Genomic DNA, 6,629 nt, shown 5'->3' on the forward strand with positions numbered 1-6,629 from the left:
GTTCCCTTGTGGGTTTTAAACTGTCACTAAAACAACTGCCTGGAGAAACCTGCCTTTGTGACCCCTCCCAGGAGCAGTTTCCCAAGCTGCTTATGGGTCATGGGTCTTAGACTTTTCCATACTGGGGTGTCAGCTTTTAAAAATTCATAACTTTAAAAGCAAAGGATTCTTCATTTTAAGGTACAGAGATATCTTCTCACTTCTCCACTGGTGCAGAGGTCTTCTCACCTCTATCTCTGTTCAAGCTTCTTATAGGATTAATATTACTTAGTCCATCACAAACACCTTTGCTCAAATCCACACACAAATCTAAACAATCATCTCCCTAAATGCTTATCTTTCCCATGATTTAAAGGAATTATCTAAATATAGAGTTCATTTCTATGGCTCAAATAAGAATGGAACAACCAACTCTTCAACCCTTTGTCCTAATAATCTTTTCATGTTGGAGTCCAGGGCATTCCTTTGGGTGCCCTGGAGGGTCAGGGACCTGGGCAGGGGGGTCTGGGACCCCAGCCCAGAGCCCAGAGCTCAGAGAGACACTGGATTTGATTTCAGTCTGTGGGAGAGGCTTCTTGCACTGCAGGAAGCATTGCAGGCCACAAGAGTGTGAAAAATAGTAGTTTAGTATATCAGAGGGTGAAAAAAGAGTGGGTTTGGGATTTTTGGCATTGAAGTGAATGGGGCAAGATAGAGAATTTAAGGCATTGTCTCCTTCTTCTTCCTTCTTGTTCCCTCACTCCATTTCTGCAGTGACGTTGGCACAAAGTAGTTAGTGAGGATTGGGTCAGAGTAAAGATGACCTTTTTAGTAATAGTGATAGACATTGGTAATAAATAGTAAATAGAGAATACGTAGCAATTAGTATAAAAGATAAGGACAGCCCAGAGACGGGGGGAGTCACCAGATATCCGAGCCGCGGCAAACATCTTTTGGACACTGAGACAATTGTAAGATAAGAACTAATAAACGAAGCATGTAACCTTGAAGACTCCGTCTTTTCCTGCGTTTGGCACAGAGCTTTGCAGAGGGCCAGAACTCTAAAACCACCTGAATGCCGGGGAATTTAAACTCCTGAAAAGGAGCCCCCGACATTTTCACTCTTGCTCTACTGAATTCATGCTGTTTCTTCTTTATGTTCACTTTGTCTTTTTCTTTTCTCTCTCAGAGAAGGGCCAAGCTCTGGAAGCTTCATGTTGCCAGGAAAGGGTTAAATCTGCCCAGAGTCTTTTTCTCTTCTACAGTAGCTCGTGGTATTAGATGTTCAAGGCTGCACTGGTGAAGAAGGAAGAACTCACACAGAAACATCAGAGATCAGAGCACCCAGAGATCAGGGCAGTCCAGAATCACAAAAAAACAGGCAGGATCATAAATGCCTTTTCAGCCCACTCCTCGGTGTAAATCAGGGTGGCCTCAGCCTAAATGGTGCCTATAGCTCTTATCGGGGGCCCGGCAGAGATCTCTCCCTGCTCCAGGGAAGTTTGGAGAAAGTAGTTGTTGTAAAGCAGCAACCTCTCCTTCCCCCCCCTTCACCCAGGAGCCGATGGAATCCGGCCAGGCCTCAGGCCAGCTCCCCCCAAAAAGGGGGGAGCAGCAGACCCAGATCGATGTTACCTGTCTCTCTCTGGCCAAAGGCAAGAAGGTAAAAGGCCCACCTACAGGAAATCAAGGGGTTTTATATGGTACTTCCCAAAGTTGTAGACAACAATTTTCAGTGGCCAAAACAGATGCCAATATTCCAGCTAACCCTGTGATAAGTCCTTGTCCTTTCTAAAGCAATTCCCAGGCCTGACCTGGAGAATTATTCTACATGCCTCTATCACTAAAAAAACAAACTGTACTAACCCATGACAGATGCTTGTAAATGTAATTGAACATTTCTAAGCATATTTATCAAGGAAAAGAATTCAAGAAACATATTTCATATCTTAGCAGATTGTTTTCATTCTACAAATTTCAGACTAGTTTAACAAGAGCAAGAATTCGGACAAGTAATTTAAGAGAAAGTGTTAAAATGGTACATTCTGATACCTTTGAAAAATTCTTGTAAAACTAACACATTTTCAAAGATTTTGAATTTCTATTAGAATTATTTTTGTTTTCCTTCATCACATGTTTACTGTTTACAAGAAGTAATTGACACAAGATTAAAAAAACAAGTCCATCAGCTTTGCAGCTATAGATCATTAATGACCTGTGCTAGTTACAATTCACTGTGAATTGTAGCCTGAATTGTTCATTCTTTTTCATACGTAGACATTTAATGACACCTAAATTTTGCAAGAGCAGTGAATGATAATTTAAGCATGATTAGTTACACAACACATGACAGATTGACCATTGAATAGTCGTACAGAAGTGTTTCAGCTTGACACTGGAACATGAAAGTGTGCCTTCATGGCATCTCTAAGGAGGCAAATATTAAGTTATCTCACGTCTTCTTTTTATAGAAAAAAATTAATTTTTAACTAGTTCAGATTGGTGCATGCAAAGCTGCTCAGGCCTTTACTGCTGTATTGATACACAAGAAATTACAGGGAAGGACTGAAAGTTTCTTTTAGAAGGGTATACAATTTTGATAGCAATTTCAGGCCACTTAGGATTTGCAGATACAAAAGGAAAGTAAGATCCTCTTTAATAAAATACATTCTTTTTCACCATCAGTGTAAGGTCCAGGTTCACTTTAAAATGTTAGGGAATGGAGATTTAATTGCAAGAAAAAAATATTTATTCAGTACTAGCTCTATCTGCACTCTAATGAAACACTTGTGATGAAACAGATAGTATTTGTGAATGAGAGCAGAATAGGGCCAGAATTTTAACTGTTAAGATGTGTATTTTCACTCCAGTCAGTAGCATAATATATTTCCAACTGTCTGGCTAGAAACACATTCAGTTATGTGTCGCAGTGTCCCTCACGCCTAGCAGGCATTGACCACAGGCTAGCTCAGTTCGGCACTGCGGCTAAAGCAGATCAGTCGGGGTTACAGGCAGGGCGAGCAACCTCCTCCCTGTGGGTCTTGGTTCCCCACACTGGCGGCTGGATCTGATGGTGTCACGACTGCGGCTGCGGACAAAGGGTCGACTCTCTTCTGAGCAGGGTAAAAGGTGGTTTATTAAAGGGGAGTCCGGCAAGGAGCTCCGCCTCTGACCCTTGCTGCCCAGAGAGAACACTTTGAACTGGGCTGCACGAACTTATAAACGGGGGAGGATCCAGGGGTGGCGACAACAGGTCAGCAAATCAGGGAATATGGGGGTGTAACAGGGGGTGTTAACTCCTGAACAATGAACGAATCACGAGAGGGGAGAAGGGGATTCCCCGGGCACCAGCCTACCACTCAACACCTCCCCTGGATCTTTCCAGAAGCCAGGGAAGGGCCCCAAAGTGACAGAGGGCGCCCAAGAGGAGAGAGGGGGGATTGGCAGGGACAGGTGGAGGTGAGGAATGATTGACATAAAATGACTGGTTATATAACAAACTCATAGGGGGGAAACCATTACAGAAAATGGGGGGCACAGTGGAATGAACCATTACAAGAAACTTCTTATAAAACTTACAAAAATAACCTAATAAAACAACTCTTGCACCACCACAGTTATGTTAGTAGTCAGACAGCTATTTAAAATCTTCACGTTCAATTTAAAATAGAAATCAAAAAATGTTTGCTTACCAGAAGATCTGTAAAAGAAATTGAGGCTCATTATTTGCTTTTGAAATCAAACATCCTATGAGATAACTGCAAAGCAAAGTATATTACAAGGCTTTGTTGAGCCCGTGCAGCTCACCAATCAGTTCAAACATCAGATTTGATATCAAGATTCTTTTAAACTACCACTTACAATGTCTTCAGTGAAGAAAGCAAGTAGTTTTAAGAAAAAACAATAAAAAACCCACATAAGAATTAGTTCTTTCATAAAAGCCTCATTTGGGGAAATGTCATCACAGTTCTAAGTATCTTATAAGTATCTTCAACATAAGTATAATTTTTGCAAATATGGTCTTTGGAAGTGTATAAGTTTTTACAAGATACAACATCAGGCTCATGGGTAAATGAGATCCTTAACTCTAATGGCATAATATACAGTGATGAGAAAATGGTGGAGGGAAAGTTAGTCAAGTCTTCAGGGTGTTCTCTCTATTTTGAAAAAGAAAATGCAATGCATACTGAAATTGTACTGAATTATGAAGTCACACTTTCTATCTCTTTCATTGTTGAAGTCTTCAGCCTGTGTTTAACATATAATTTTTGCAAGCGTTATAAAGGATGCAATGACAAAATGAAGTGTTAGTCTTTAACATGGAAACATCAAGACACAGGGAAACACTGCTGAATCCATCAATACCCTGTCAGTCCTATTGTATCATTATGCATTTAGTCCAGTCCTATGTTCTTGATGTTAGACAGGATATTCTTGACTTCAGAAAATGTACTGCTCAGGAGTGAAAAAAGAGATGGCAAGATATAAGTAAAATGTTCCTTTCCACTTTCCAGGAACCTTATAATTCAACCTATTTCACCTGTGAATGTGTTTAGAATGATTAATGTTGTCATGGCTGATACCTTCACCATAATGAGCTCTTTTTTTCATGTATGGTCATACCTTACTTAATGGCAAAACATTCATTAACCACAAAGCTTGATCTGAGGCTAGATCTGACACCAAATACTAAATCTTACAGTAGCAGCTGGAATTTTGTAATCACTTGTTCCTATGCTTGTCCATTGCCTAGCAATACCTATACTTAAACAATGAAATTTGTCCATTTTGTTGCAGTGCTTGTCCTGTGAATGTCTCAGTGTCCTTGACAATTTCCTGTGGATACCAAGAAGTCTGTTTCTTCTTTCCATAGTGAAATGTCTTTTAACATGCCATGCTACTAGCAGAAACCAGCAGAGAGGGAGCCACAGGGTACCTGAAATAGCTTTTCATTCATGCCAAACATAGGACAAGAATTCTGAAATGTATAAGAACAAGAAAATTATTTCAATTTTCCAACTTTGTTTTTTTTAATTTCCCTGTTTGAGATAAAAACATATTTTTACTAATGGCTGGTTTACTAAGCTTCTGTCAATGGCTAAGAAGTCTGAGAGTTGCTTACATTTTAACCTTAGAGCACTTCTAAAGATAATTATCTGTGCTGCTTTTATTAGAGGCTCTCTGAAAGTGTTTTTATAAAACTGAAGTGAGTAGAAGCAGAACTGAATTCACTCACTGGAGACATAATTTTAACATCCAGCTGTGTCAGTTGTTTCTTCTGAGCTTTTAAAAGATCATTTTTCCTTTTTGAGAATTGTTTTCACATATTAAATATCTGGGATCTAAAGGAAAAAAAAAAAAAAAAAAAATGATGCACAGGTTAGATTATTACTACATACGTGGCCAGAAGGAGAAATAACAGAGGAAATGTCAGTCCTCCATATAGCTGAACAAGCCTTCTACTCACCAGTGAAGTTAACCCTGGTTCCAAGGATTCTCCATTCTTTACATTTTTCCCTATGAATTCATAATTTTGATTCCTCTTTCATAACCTTTAAACCTCTCCTGCTGTAGAAAACTTGTCTTATTAACAAACAGCCTGAAGTGAAATTAGGCCGAGCATATTTTTGAAACAGTGTCATTAGAGATGAGGTTATCTCTAAAGCTAAAGGTAGTCCTGGGATTGCAAAACTACAACTCATCCCATTTTCAAATGAGATGTTAATACCTCTCATCTTCTTTGAAGCCCTATAATGTCCAACCAAAGTTAAAATAGCTCAACAGTGTCAAAGAAGTTTCTTACTTCAAGAAACTATGCAACTTTTTAATCTATCCTCTTAGGATGAGCTATCTGCCTTCCCCATTAGTTCTCTTCATTAGCAGTAACATATGGTGCTAGTCCTGTATCTTAGAAATCCATCAGAGGAATGCTGACAGAAATCTTTTATCTGCATCCTCTCTGTCCTTCTTTTTATATATTTGGTTGTACCTGAATAAAGATGTGTGGGAAGACAGAGATAGTGCTAAAGGCAATCTTACCTCCCATACATTGCAGCTGTGTTAATTATCAAAGAGTGGAAACAGCCTTGCCCTCACAGCCATGGGTGTGATAAAAAAGTGAATTAGCTAGGAGAACAGTCAGATGGAGTTTGCTGGTTGTGTTTGAAGAGGAAGAGCTAGGAGGTCGTGCGAGAGAGAGAAAGGGTAAGATGCTATAGACAGGGTTAGGTGGCTGTGCTAGGAAGAGGAAGGGGTCAGCTGGAAATGCAGAAGGAAGGTAGAAGAAGGAGAGAAGGAGTCAGAGCTGTGTGGAGCTACTCATGAGACTGCAAAAGGTATGAAAGACTTTTAGATAGCATGGGACTGTGTGGTGTGCATCTGTTTTGCTTTATTGTGATATGTGCTGTTAATTTGCTGAATGGTTCCTCCTATGTACCCCTGCTTGTTCTCCAACATGGTCTTTCCCTATTCTTCTCCTCTCTACCAGTTATGTGTCAATCCCCCCTCTTCCTCCTCTGGAGTCTGCTTGTCATTTTGGGGCCTTCCCCTGGAGCTAGAAAGTTCTTCCAAGGGTATCGAGTGATAACGTCAGATCCAGAGGGGGTCCCTCCCCATCATCTATATTTGGTTTATAAAAATGTCATTCACTA

The 6,629-nt window shown here is 40.1% G+C and overlaps 1 long non-coding RNA gene across 1 annotated transcript; it reads right to left on the reverse strand.

The window, feature by feature from the left end:
- Positions 1-3,644: 3,644 nt before the first annotated feature.
- LOC120749211 (uncharacterized) lies at positions 3,645-6,121 on the reverse strand. The gene is made up of 3 exons (XR_005699586.1): positions 5,447-6,121; positions 5,216-5,321; positions 3,645-4,957 (listed from the first exon to the last, which is right to left on the reverse strand). It is a non-coding gene; the product is annotated as an uncharacterized LOC120749211 (long non-coding RNA).
- Between the last annotated feature and the right edge of the window lie 508 nt (positions 6,122-6,629).

Source organism: Hirundo rustica, chromosome 2, assembly GCF_015227805.2.
Source record: "Hirundo rustica isolate bHirRus1 chromosome 2, bHirRus1.pri.v3, whole genome shotgun sequence".
NCBI classification, from domain to species: Eukaryota; Metazoa; Chordata; class Aves; order Passeriformes; family Hirundinidae; genus Hirundo; species Hirundo rustica.